We start from the raw sequence: 12664 nt of genomic DNA, 5'->3' as shown, positions 1-12664 counted from the left end.
GAGTTTTATTTCACCAAGGTGTATACAATGTTTGTCATCATGACCAAGATTTTGTCTTAAATCTAATTTGTTGTTTGCTTTGATCTTCCTATTAATTTTGAGGAAGCTTTGAGCTGAGAATTGAATTGCTCGCCCCAGTTAAATCTGGATGAAAATTTTGATTTAGAGAGATGGTTCTCATCTCATTTTATTGTTCTGATTCCATTTGCCACAGCCTGCAGTTATATTGGACAGCATTCTTCGCACACGTTATATAAATTACCTCGGGCAACGGCAGTAATGTGTTTGTATTTTACAAAATTATTCAAACAAAAGTGTAATATTCGCTGAAGAAGATAATTATATTGTTCTCGAAATATGTACGATTGAACAATTAGAATGAAATAAACTTACGGACGTTTCCTAAATATGTTTAGTATTCTATTGACAAGGCAGACACCATATTGAATTTCCTGTACCACAGCTATTCAGATTGATTGTGCTTTGTCACTGCGGTTAACATAGATGCTGAAAATGTCAAATTTACTCCTGGATGGTATGAACATTTACTCAGCAGAAGATTGTGGGACAAACATGTACCATACAGATGAAAATGATTTCTTTCAAATTTTCTTGAAATATCCTGTTAACAGTTTTGTTATTTCTTCTGAATGCTCATGAATACTCATCGGTTTTGGCAGCTTATGATTATCTGTATTTATATACCGTGTATATACTGTACATATGTTATATTTTTATTTTGTAATAATAAAGTTATATTCTTGTTAATGAGGAGTACTGTTCAAAGAACCTTTCCTAAATCCTTCACTCACTGAAGATAGTGTTGGTGATATTTAGAGGCAATGATTTTTAATGTTTTAAAATAATAAATTTAGTATTTTGTGGCCTTTTGAAAGAAAACTTTGCACCATACATTTTGTCTGCTACACATGAAAGAATAGAATCATGGATATGCTTTTGGATTTAGAAGATGAGAGAGAGAGAGAGAGAGAGAGAGAGAGTTCCACTTTGTTCGCCTCTTACGACATGCAGAGGCTACAGTAAATGCCCTTGACTCCAGCCAAAGAGTGCAGAGAAATCAAAATAAAAAACTAGTGTATCCACAAATGTTTGGTAACGCTCATAAATTGTGAGGAAATGAAAGACATTCTAAACCTTGTTAAATATAATACTAATCTTCTTCTTCTTCTTCTTCTTCTTCTTCTCCTTGTTTCATTATGCCCATTCACAGAGTGCGCTGGAACTTGTTCATTGGCTTGATGACTTTCACCTTCCTAGTCTTCCAAAATCTCCTCATGAACTCGCTGTGTTGCCTCTTCTGTTTGTCTGACCACTTTGTACGAGTCCTACTGCTAGTTTTGACCACAAATGTATGTTTATTTACTGAGGTCCTAAAGACTTCTTGCTATTTTTCATGATGTCTTCCCCGATGTTCAATTTATTCAAGTCTCCTTGTTTCCTCCATCCAATTTATCCTCCTGTTCTGAGAATTTATTACTCTGAATAACTTTTTTTTTTTTTTTTGTGAGTCTATTATATGAGGGCTGTTTTTTTTCAGCCTCCGATGGGCTATAAAAAAAAGACACACTGACATAACAAAGTGATTTTATCACTAAAAGTTTAGTAGTTTCATACTTACAAGGGGGAACAAATATAAACAGGATTTTAAAAAAATTTAAATTCATTTATTGAAAAACAAAAGGCAATTACAATTTATTTTTCCACATAGTTTCCTGCTTTGGAAATGCATTTGTCTCAGCGTATGGGCAGCTTTTTGATGCCCTCATCGTAAAAAGAACAGGGTCGTGTCCCCGGCCAGTTGCGTACGAAGTCTTCCACATTCATCATCTTCAAACCATTGCCCTCGTAGAGCTTCTTTAAGCAGTCCGAACAAATGGAAATCATAGGACAATAAGTCCGGACTGTAAGGTAAGTCCGGACTGTAAGGAGGATGATCAAGTGTTGTCCAGTGCATTTCCTGTAGCTTTTAGACAGTTGGAGTTGCAGTATGGGGCCGCGCTTTGTCGAATTGGTTGGTCTCGTCTTTTGCGGCGATATGCAACCCTCACCTTGTTCAACAGCTGGCAGTAGTAAGCAGCATTGATTGTGCATCGCTCATGCAAAAAATCAATCGAGCAGCAAAATGCCTCGCCGATCGAAAAAAAAGAAAGAAAAAAGAAACTGTTGCAAGAACCTTGCCAGCTGACAGTCGATTCTTGATTTTTCACTGGTGCTGCCTCCCCTTTCCTCCGCCACTCTTGCCCATCTTTAACTGCACAAATGTTTTCGTCTGTAATGCTCGTCTGAGGACTGCTGATTTTCTACATGTTCTTGTCCTTCCTTGAACTTTTTGTGCCAGGCGAACACACGTGCCCCTGACAATGTTTGATCACCGAACTGTGCAGTCAATCTCTGGTAAAATTTCCACTACTGTAACTCATTCACGAGCAAGAAATTTGATATTTGTACGTTGCGCAGTGGAGGGATGCACATGTTGCTCCGACATCACGAGTGTTACTGACGAAACAGCTCTCCTAACGGTTCCACCTAAGCATGGCAGAATTGCGGGGCCGGTCCTACCAACTGTTGATGTTCAGGAACAAAAATCCTGTTTATATTTGATCGACCTTAGTATTTTTCCACATAATTGCCAAAATGAATTAGGCATTTGTCGTATCGTGACACCAACTTTCCAATGCCCTCTGCAAAGAAGTCAACCGCCAGTGAGGTAATGGATTACATAAAATCAGCTTCATGGTCCATATCGCACTTTAACAGATTCACAACTATTTTTTATTTTCCACTTTGTTGATACATTAGTTGCTTAAGGCAACTTATTGGTCAAAAGTGGTACATGTTTCATATATTATTAACATCTTCAGCCACATAACACTGTTTAGATGAAAAATTCATATATTGACAAAGTATCAATGCTTTGAGAGAAAGTGTCCTTAAAATTAGCATAAGAAGATTAAATGAATGTTGTCATTTGTGGGATCGTGACACGAGCTTTCCAATGCCCTCTGCAAAGAAGTCTGCCGCCGGTGAGGTAATGGATTACATAAAATATTGTCATTTAATCTTAGTTGTGATTGAGGTAATGTGCGTCTCGGCAATCTCCTGAAGTTCTTCATTTGTTCGCCACAAATGGACATTTATGATCAGTGAACTTTCTACAGCAGTCCCAGACATTTCAAGGTCTTCTCTATACACAGTTGTGACTCAACACCTCGGATAGTGTTCACGACTGACAATCACAAAAATTCAACGAATGGCATCAGCCGTAATATTTCTCACGCGTTACCATAGTGAGGAGTCTATCATTACTGGCGATGAAACTTGGGTCCTGTATGACGCTCCACAAATCAAAGAACATTCTAAGCGGTGGATGCATCCTTCTTCTCCAAATAAGTCAAAAATAGTTTAAACTAACACTGAGGAACAGGAAAACAATGGGTGCCAGTTTTTGGGACCATAAAGGTGTCTTGTTGGTGGACTTAATGGAGCAGGAGGCTATCCAGGCGCACATTACCTCACTGACGGCAGACTTCTTTGCAGAGGGATCAGAAAGCTGGTGTCACGATACGACAAATGCCTAAATTGTTTTGGCAATCATGTGGAAAATTAAGTATGAAACTAGTGAACTTTTAGTGAAAAATCATTTTGTTATGTCAGTGTGACATTTTTTTGTAGCCTACCAGAGGGTGAAAAAAAACAGCCTTCGTATTGTCCATCCTAAAAATGTGTCCAAAAAAATTTCAAACATCTCCTTCGTACAACATTGATGAAATTATCTGTGTAACTACAGAGGTCGGCAGTATGCCTTTTGATCCAAATTTCATTTTCTTGTATTATTATTATTATTATTATTATTAGCTAGCACTGTGATGTAGAAGTAGTGTACCTGTTTCATATTCAAAGTCCTGGGTTTGTTTTCTGGCCAATACCAGGATTTTAATTGGGGGCTGAGGAGTAGAATGTTGTTTACTTGATACAAGATTTTCTCAAGCTCTCAGTTACAGAAAAAAAGCGTACAGTGAGAAAAAGACGCTACTGACCTAGTATACATAGACGGAGACTGGTTGCCATGGTTACAATGGTGTCGTGAAATTGATAGCGTTGATTCCAGATAAAACCGAGCCCAAAAATGATATGGTAGGCATTTTGATAACATCAATATAAAATAAAAATCACATTTGCATAGTGCTAATAGTAAAGTAAAAATACACTAAGTATTATAAAATTGTACCTTTATTATAATTGTGTAGGCTACAGCTTCCCCTGACCCCCCCTTCCCCCTTATTTTCAATGTTTACATAGAACAGGCTGTAAAAGAAATCACAATCCAAGGAGAGGAAATCAAAACCCTGAGATTTGACGATGACCTTGTTATTTTATCTGAGACTGCACAAGATCTAGAGAAATTGCTGAATGGTATGGACGCAGTCTTGGGTAAGAAGTACAAGATGAAAATAAATAAGTCCAAAACAAAAGTAATGGAGTGCAGTCGTAGAAAGTCAGGTGATGCAGGTAATATTAGATTAGAAAATGAAGTCTTAAAGGAAGTAGATGAATATTGTTACTTGGCTAATAGAATAACTAACGATGGCAGAAGTAAGGACATAAAATGCAGACTAGCACAAGCAAGGAAGACCTTTCTTAAGAAAAGAAATTTGCTTACTTCAAACATTGATATAGGAATTAGAAAGATGTTTTTGAAAACTTTCGTCTGGAGCGTGGCATTGTATGGAAGTGAAACTAGCTTAGAAAGAAAGAGAATAGAAGCTTTTGAAATGTGTTGTTACAGAAGAATGCTGCAGGTGAGACCGAGCTCGATAGCTGCAGTCGCTTAAATGCGGCCAGTATCCAGTATTCGGGAGATAGTAGGTTCGAACCCCACTGTCGGCAGCCCTGAAAATGGTTTTCCGTGGTTTCCCATTTTCACACTAGGCAAATGCTGGGGCTGTACCTTAATTAAGGCCACGGCCGCTTCCTTCCCACTCCTAGCCCTTCCCTGTCTCATCGTTGCCATAAGACCTATCTGTGTCGGTGCGACGTAAAGCAACTAGCAAAGCAAGCTGCAGGTGAGATGATAGATCGAATCACGAATGAAGAGATACTGAATCAAATTGGTTAGAGGAGATCGATTTGGCTTAATTTGGCGAGAAGAAGAGATAGAATGATAGGACACATTGCAAGACATCCAAGTCTTGTTCAGTTGGTTTTTGATGGATGTGTAGACGGTAAGAATGGTAGCAGATTAGAGTAGATGTAAAATGCAGCAGATATGTAGAAATGACTGATGACTCAAAGAACAACAATAATAATTCATATTGCTTGAAACAACAACTCATTAAAAAATTCCAACAATCACCGCATGTCACACAGGAAGATTCGTTCATTGTTGTAGCATTCTGTCTTTGGAAGTTGTTTGAAATTTTAAAATATTCCCATGTATTTACTGTATATTATTTTTCAGCGTTCAAAATATAAATTTACATCTCTCAGGATACTTTCCTAGGTTGACTTGCACTGCACAGCAACACAAAACTTCTGCACAGCAGCATTATCAACTCTGTGTGGTCAGGAAGTTGTGATTACCAGTGTTGGATGCACCAAAGCACGTTAATGTTAATTCCATAAAAGTGAGTCATCATCTTCCTAGCGATTGTCCCTAGGTGCAGAGTCTGCATTTTTACAAGCTAATCACCGCTTCTGCCGATGGAGGCCAACAGTGGAGATGAACACCGAGGAGTTTCACATTGTCCTTCAGCCAATCAAGCCAGCATTTCTCGGGTCGACAACAGAGAATGCATCCTTCTCACTACAGATTCTTCATTACTATGTGTAATGTGGCCATACCAACGCAAACGAGCCTCTCATATTTTATCTTGTATCAGTGCCACACCTTCATTTGTGATCTGGTGTAGTTTCGCGAGGCCCAGCATCCATCAGAGGACGCACATTTCTGTGACGTGCAGAACCTGCTTGTGTTTAACGGTGACAGGACAACATTCGGAGCCATAAAGGGCGACTGGGCGTACAAGACTCCTTTAGAACTTGGCCTTCTGATGGGTGGGTATTCTGTGGTCACAGAGGATTCCAGTGACCTGCCTCCAACCGAGTAACTTGTAGATTAGTACCGAAATGTAACAAAGTTTAATAGCATTTTTGTGTAATAGAGAAGTGCAAGAAGATTCTGCACTCAATGTATTACACAACATAGATCAACCTGGAAGAACTAAATAGCTTGAATGTTATTAAGATTTGCAATCAGTAAAATTAAAGATTGTAGGAAGAGATTGGGTGGTATACAGGGATGATGTAGTAGAAATAGCAAGGGAATGCCTTGGATCAACTGTATGTAAAGAAGGGAAAAAGCAAACATCTTGGTTGAATGATGAAATGAGAGCAGCTTGTAAACATAAAAAGAAGATGTATCAGAAATGGCTCCAAGCAAGGGCTGAAGCAGACATGAAATTGTACGTAGATGAAAGGAACAGAGTGAAGTAAATAGTTGTTGAATCCAAAAAGAAGTCTTGGGAAGATTTTGGCAATCACCTGAATAGACTAGGTCAAGCAGCAAGGAAACCTTTCTGGACAGTAATAAAGATTGTTAGGAAGAGAGGGAAAAAGGAAATTAATAGTGTTTTGGATAATTCATGTGAACTCATTGATCCCAGGGAATCACTGGAGAGGTGGAAAGAATACTTTGAAAATCTTCTCAGCGTAAAAGGAAATCTTCCTAGTGGTGTTGCAAACAGCCATGTTCATTGGGAAGAGGAAAATGATGGTGAAATTACGCTTGAGGATTCAACTTTCATTCTTGTAGAAGTCTTCCTCATGAACAGTTGAGGTTTTCTTCTGAAGATGCTGATCAAAGTTCTCCACGAAATGTAATGTAAAGAATTTCACCTTATTTTCTTGAGACGGCATAAGCCCAAAGCCTATATCATGTCTATAATGTGAAATTCCTCGGTGTTACCTCCACTGTTGCCCTCCGTTTTCTGTAGCTATTCCCTGGAACCTCAAAAGAAAAATCCAAGAGGGTATCAAAATTAATGAATGTACAGGAAAGATAGAAAATCAGTAATTCTTGCAAGCTTATTATACATAGATAAAAATATGCAGGTCACAACATGAACATACAGGATGAACCTAAAGTTACGTAACAGCACCAGCGATTCGCAGCTGCCTGGCTGTGACACATATGTTCCAGAATTCTCATGAAGCCGCACGGGGCTTACTACACCCAGAGAGATATAAGGCTATTTAAAGGCCAGCACAATAACTAACTCATAGTCAATTAGCAGCTGGGAGAGTGGTTACCTCGTATCGAGTAGAGTTATTTTAGTCGTCTTGACAAAGAATACTGCAATGTATTTGAAACATCTGCAAATTGTACACAGTGGACAGAAAACAACAACTTGGTTGAACCTGGAAGAAGTAAATAGCTTGAATGTTTTTAAGATTTGCAATCATTGAAATTAAATTATGGTTTTCTTTTGGGAACTTAATTTTTGATGTGAAAGCCAAAGGCACGCATTTATACAAGTTGAGCTACATACTTCCCCTAGTGCAACGTCACTGCATTGTTCTACATAGGAGGATTGCAGTGATGTCTCAGCAGCTCCCCAGCCGCCAGCATCTTGGAAAGGTGTAGCAATCCAACCGTTGAGCTCACTGCTACACTGGTGCGAAATGCTGGTAATTTAACAATTGTAAAGGCCTGAAAAAGAGTTGTTTTTAATATTTTTTAAAAATTATAAACTGTCATGCCTTTCAGCATGCAGTCTGCAAGCCTCCGTGAATTTACTAAATGCCTCCACAATCCTCTATTCGTAACTCACTCTGTGGCCTCACTTAGTTCCATAGCTCTATATTTACATTATAAGAAAACCTCCCGGTGCCCCCTTGCCCACCCCTCGTACATCCCACGTCTTCAAAGGTTCAAACTTTAATTTTTTTTACATGAAGGGAGTTCAATATATAACGCAACACTTCTTTTTTTCTAAAATCAGGTTGGTTTTATTGAGGATTCAAATACACCATGTTATTCCCAAGTCTGTTTGCTACAATACCCTACTTTTCAACATAATCTCCGTGCAATGCTACGGCCTTATACCACCGTAATGTGAAGGCCTGTATGCCTGCACGGTACCACTCGTCTGGTCGATATTGGAGCGATCGTCGTGCTGCATCGATAAATTCCCCATCATCCACGTAGTGCTTCCCACGGAGTGCATCCTTCATTGGACCAAACAGATGAAAGTCAGAAGGCGTGAGATCCGGGCTGTAAAGTGGATGAGGAAGAACTGTTCACTGAAGTTTGCTCACCGTTGTTGTGATAATGAAACACGCTTCCCCCAACGATTCGCCGTACTTTTGTCCACTGCCAGGTCTCCGTACACATTCTGCAAGCGTCTGTGAATATCTGTGACACCCTGGTTTTCTGCTAAAAGAAACTCAATAACTGCTCTCTGTTTGGTATGCACCTCCATTACAGATGCCATTTTGAAGGCTAGTTATAACGCTGCCACCTATCGGAAATTAGTGAAACTCTACGAGACGAAGCGGGAATATTTAAAGATGTCCCAAACAAAATTCCGGTTGTTTTAAGCCAAAATTAGTCAAGAAATAAAATGTGTTACATTATGTATTGAACGGCCCCCATATGTTAGAGATTGCTTTAAGATTCACGTGGAATAATATGTATCTGTATGGTAGTTTTATGAATTTCTACCTAAACTAGAAAAAAGTATAGCTGATGATGTTTAGTGAATCTAAACTAAAAGTGTGATACTCGTAAATTAAATTTGCCAAGGGCAAAATGAAAAGTATCGATTAGGTGGAACAATTTCTCTGCTTGATTTATTGATTCATTTATCGATACGGACCATGAAATGGATGGTTTGCAAGTCGTTTGTTTGTTAACAGGCCAAATAAAGAATGAGCGTGCCATTCTATGGAAAGCGTTTGCAGGCTACAGTTGTACTGTTGAGAGTGCTAAGCATGCTTATCAATATTTAAGAACTGCTGTGGGCTGTAGCATGACAAATTTGAGACCAAGTGTGAGGACTCAGCCATTGTAGCATGGTAGTTAATGGTCCCGCCACTGCAAGCATTTATATCCAACACGTCCTACAGTAGTTCCAGCAAGCTGGGTGTAGAAAAATTCGGGAGACATTACTCTGGGAGATATTTCAGTTAATAAGTTGAATTTTCTTTGCTTTCAGTTCCTAAACTCAGTTTATTGTGTGTTGTGTATTTCAAGCAGTATCTTATATGGCTTGATTAATTTAATAATTCACCATGCCATACTGTTTTGTGTTTGCCTGTAAGTCAGGCTATGGTAGAGAAGTTGATGATATATTATTTTTTTCACTCCCAAACGGTAGAAATCAATTTGAAAAATGGGTCAGACCTATTGCACGGAAGGATACTGAGTTAACGCGTAATAGTAGAATTTGTCGTGTTCATTTCTCTGATGATTTGATAGTAAAATCAGATAATTTTATATAGTGAATTGTGAAAAAGTGGATATCTCTCGTGTGAGATGGAAATTACGTCCAGGAGCAGTGCCTCACACTTTTCCTAATTTGCCACCAAATCCTCGCGCAAGCTTTGGAAAGTCCAGTAACAGACAAATTGAGTTGGTAAGTAGAGAATTACCTTCAAATAGTTCTTGGGTTTTTGTTTTAATATGCTGGGAGTTATGTGCTATTTATCTGTATCTGTACAATCCAGTAGTCTGTGCTTTCCGCAACATGTGATGAAGGCCGTACCTCTTATTTCCATGTAAAATTTTTTTCATTGTATCCTGGCGTACTGTAATATCTCATTTTTTTTTTTATATATATATTTTTTTTAAGACAGTGTAAATACTCACCTGTTATGGAGTAATGTGTTCCCTCTCCTGGGGTTTGTCAAAAGGAATTGTAAAGATTTCAGTAATATTGCATGTGTAAAATCACTGTTTAGTTCCCTGGTGAGACCCTGTCTCGAGTATGCCTGTGAGGTGTGGCTCCCGTATCAGAAAGGCCACATACACCATCTCGAGAAAGTACAGATAAGGTTCATGAAGTGGATTAGTTTCGTATTCCTGGGCATGCCACTCTCTTCAAGCAGGTATGAAGAATTTGTAAACATTCTTGGAATGAATACGCTGGCAATGCGCCGAAAATATGCGAACGCAATGTTAGCGATTAAATGCTTGAAGAGTAAAATGGACTGTCCGGCTATACTGGGTTTGATCCTACTTCATGTTTCAAGCAGACGAACAAGGCAGAAATGTACATTCCACCTGCCCAAATGTAGGACGGTTGCACATGAGAATTCTTGGCTCATGAAAGCCTTTAGGACGATAAATCAGTTGGAAGGGTCACTCGACATTTTTCACCACCCTTCCACTGCAATTCAGAAAGTTCTTCTCAAGGATGGAATGTGATAATTTTGTAAATTATGTAAATAATCTGTAGAAAACATGTGAAGATTTATATCTGTTTGTATATATATGTATATTTGTATGTAGGGTATATTATTTAATTTATTTTTTATTTTATTTATTTTATTTTCTATTACATCATCTGTAATTGGGACATCCTGTCGGTGATAAATAAATATATTCTATTCTATTATTCCTAAGACGACCTGATCGGTACTGTGGAGCTTGCCCGCTTGAGCGTTGCCTGGCGGGGCGTGCTTGAACTAGAGGACTCGTCACACTTGTTCTTATATTCATCATGGCTGTAATGTGTTTATTCAGCCATTTTCATCATCATCATCGTATTTTATGCATATTCCATGTTACTATCTTTTAATATTGTGTAGGCATAGGATTCATATTTAGTGAGTTATTCCCATTTCAGTTTACATCGTTATCTAGAGAACCATTCCTTCTGTCACAGCCAGCTTTACATATATTTATGTAGTCAATGAGAAGGTTGTAAATATAGTCTACAAGAGCATTTTATAAGATACACATATACTTGCAGGCCACCTTAATTTAACCACATAAATCTTTAATGGTATAATGGTAAAAGTGATGAAAAGTCAAGTTGTAAGCTTCACTAAGAGGAAAAGTGCTCTCCATTTTAATTACTGTATTGATGGGGTGATGGTAGCTTACGGAGAACATTGTAAGTATCGAGGTGATAATAATACAAGGAACGATCTTCATTGGGGAATCACATTAATGAGGTTGTAAAGAAAGGTTACAGATCTCCTCACATGGTTATGAGAGTATTTAGGGGTCGTAGTAAGGATGTAAAGGAGGGAGCGTATATGTGTCTGGTAAGACTCCAACTAGAGTATGGTTCCAGTGTATGAGACCTGCACCAGGACTACTTGATCCAAGAACTGGTAAAGATACAAAGGAAAGCAGCTCTATTTGTTCTTGGGGATTTCCGACAAAAGAGTTGTGTTACAAAAATGTTGCAAACTTTGGAATGGGGAAAACTTGGGAGTAAGGCGACGAGATGCTCGACTGTGTGGTATTGCAAGAAATCAGCTTCACATACCAAGATTTTCGGAAAGTTTTTTTCATAACAACAACAACAACAACAACAACAATAAGACAGCGATCAGCTTCAGAGGATCCCGTAATAAAGCAAATTCAAGAGACCCATTTTCATAAAATTAAATCCAATTACAATACTCACTTTGGAAAAGAGCAGCTGAAGAGAGCAGTTTTTTAATTAAAATGGAACATCAACAAGAAAAGTTTCATTTTCAAAAACTTTTTAAATAATAAACAACTCGAAAACACATTACAGATGAACAAAAGAGCTGGATACTAAAAATATTTTTTTACATCTGTTCAAGTGAATAGAAATTGTTTTAAGTTACGTTTGAACATAAGTAGATCCATTTTCCCTTCCCATTTCACTGCCCCACTCAACCCTCCTCACGTATTTTAATTATTTTTTAAAATCTTTTTTAAAATTAATTAAGATACTTTTAAAGATGTTTTTTTTTGAGAAAAAAATTCTTTGTACTGTCACCTAGGCAATGTTATGTAGCTGAAGATGTTCCCGAGGAACAAAACATGTACTGTACTACAATTAATTAACTTAAAGCAAATATATAGTATCAAACAGGTGGAAGTTAACTTTTATTGATTTAATGTAATGTAAGCGGTATGTTTGGAGCTGTCAGTGGAGAGGTGGCACGGAGTATTAGTAGACAAATAAGTTTTGAGGGGAGCTTTTAAAAGCAAGATAGATCATAATATGAAGATAAAGTTGGAATTCAAGAGGACGAATTGGGGCAAATCATCATTTATAGGGCGAGGAGTAAGGGATTGGAATACGATATCAAGAAAAATGTTCAATAAATTTCCAAGTTCTTCGAAAACGTTTAAGAAAATGCTAGGTAAACAATTGATAGGGAATCTGTCTCTTGGTCGACACCCTAAATGCAAATCATTGATGATTGATTGTTCGTAAATCCGTACGAAGAACAGGTAGTTTAGCTAGTTTTTCATAAATTACTTCATACCAAATTTTAACCTACCCATGATAAGCACTGAAAACTTGTTTGGTTTCTCTATTTTAAGAACCAGTAGCTGCTGGATTTAGTTTTATCTTATAAAACAGTTTTGGTTACATATAAGCTTCTTGCCTCTTCTGTGTCATGGAATTAAAAGTCTTTGTGTAATGTGGTG

General features: G+C 37.9%; 1 protein-coding gene across 2 annotated transcripts in view; it reads left to right on the top strand.

Annotated features, from left to right (window-relative positions):
- mRpS9 (mitochondrial ribosomal protein S9) overlaps positions 1 to 12664 on the top strand; it is a 207129-nt gene that overhangs the window by 191507 nt on the left and 2958 nt on the right. The window lies entirely within an intron of this gene.

Source organism: Anabrus simplex, chromosome 13 (genome assembly GCF_040414725.1).
Source record: "Anabrus simplex isolate iqAnaSimp1 chromosome 13, ASM4041472v1, whole genome shotgun sequence".
Classification (NCBI taxonomy): domain Eukaryota; kingdom Metazoa; phylum Arthropoda; class Insecta; order Orthoptera; family Tettigoniidae; genus Anabrus; species Anabrus simplex.
The sequence above is the reverse complement of the archived record's forward strand: the minus strand, read 5'-3'. Positions and strand labels throughout refer to the sequence as shown.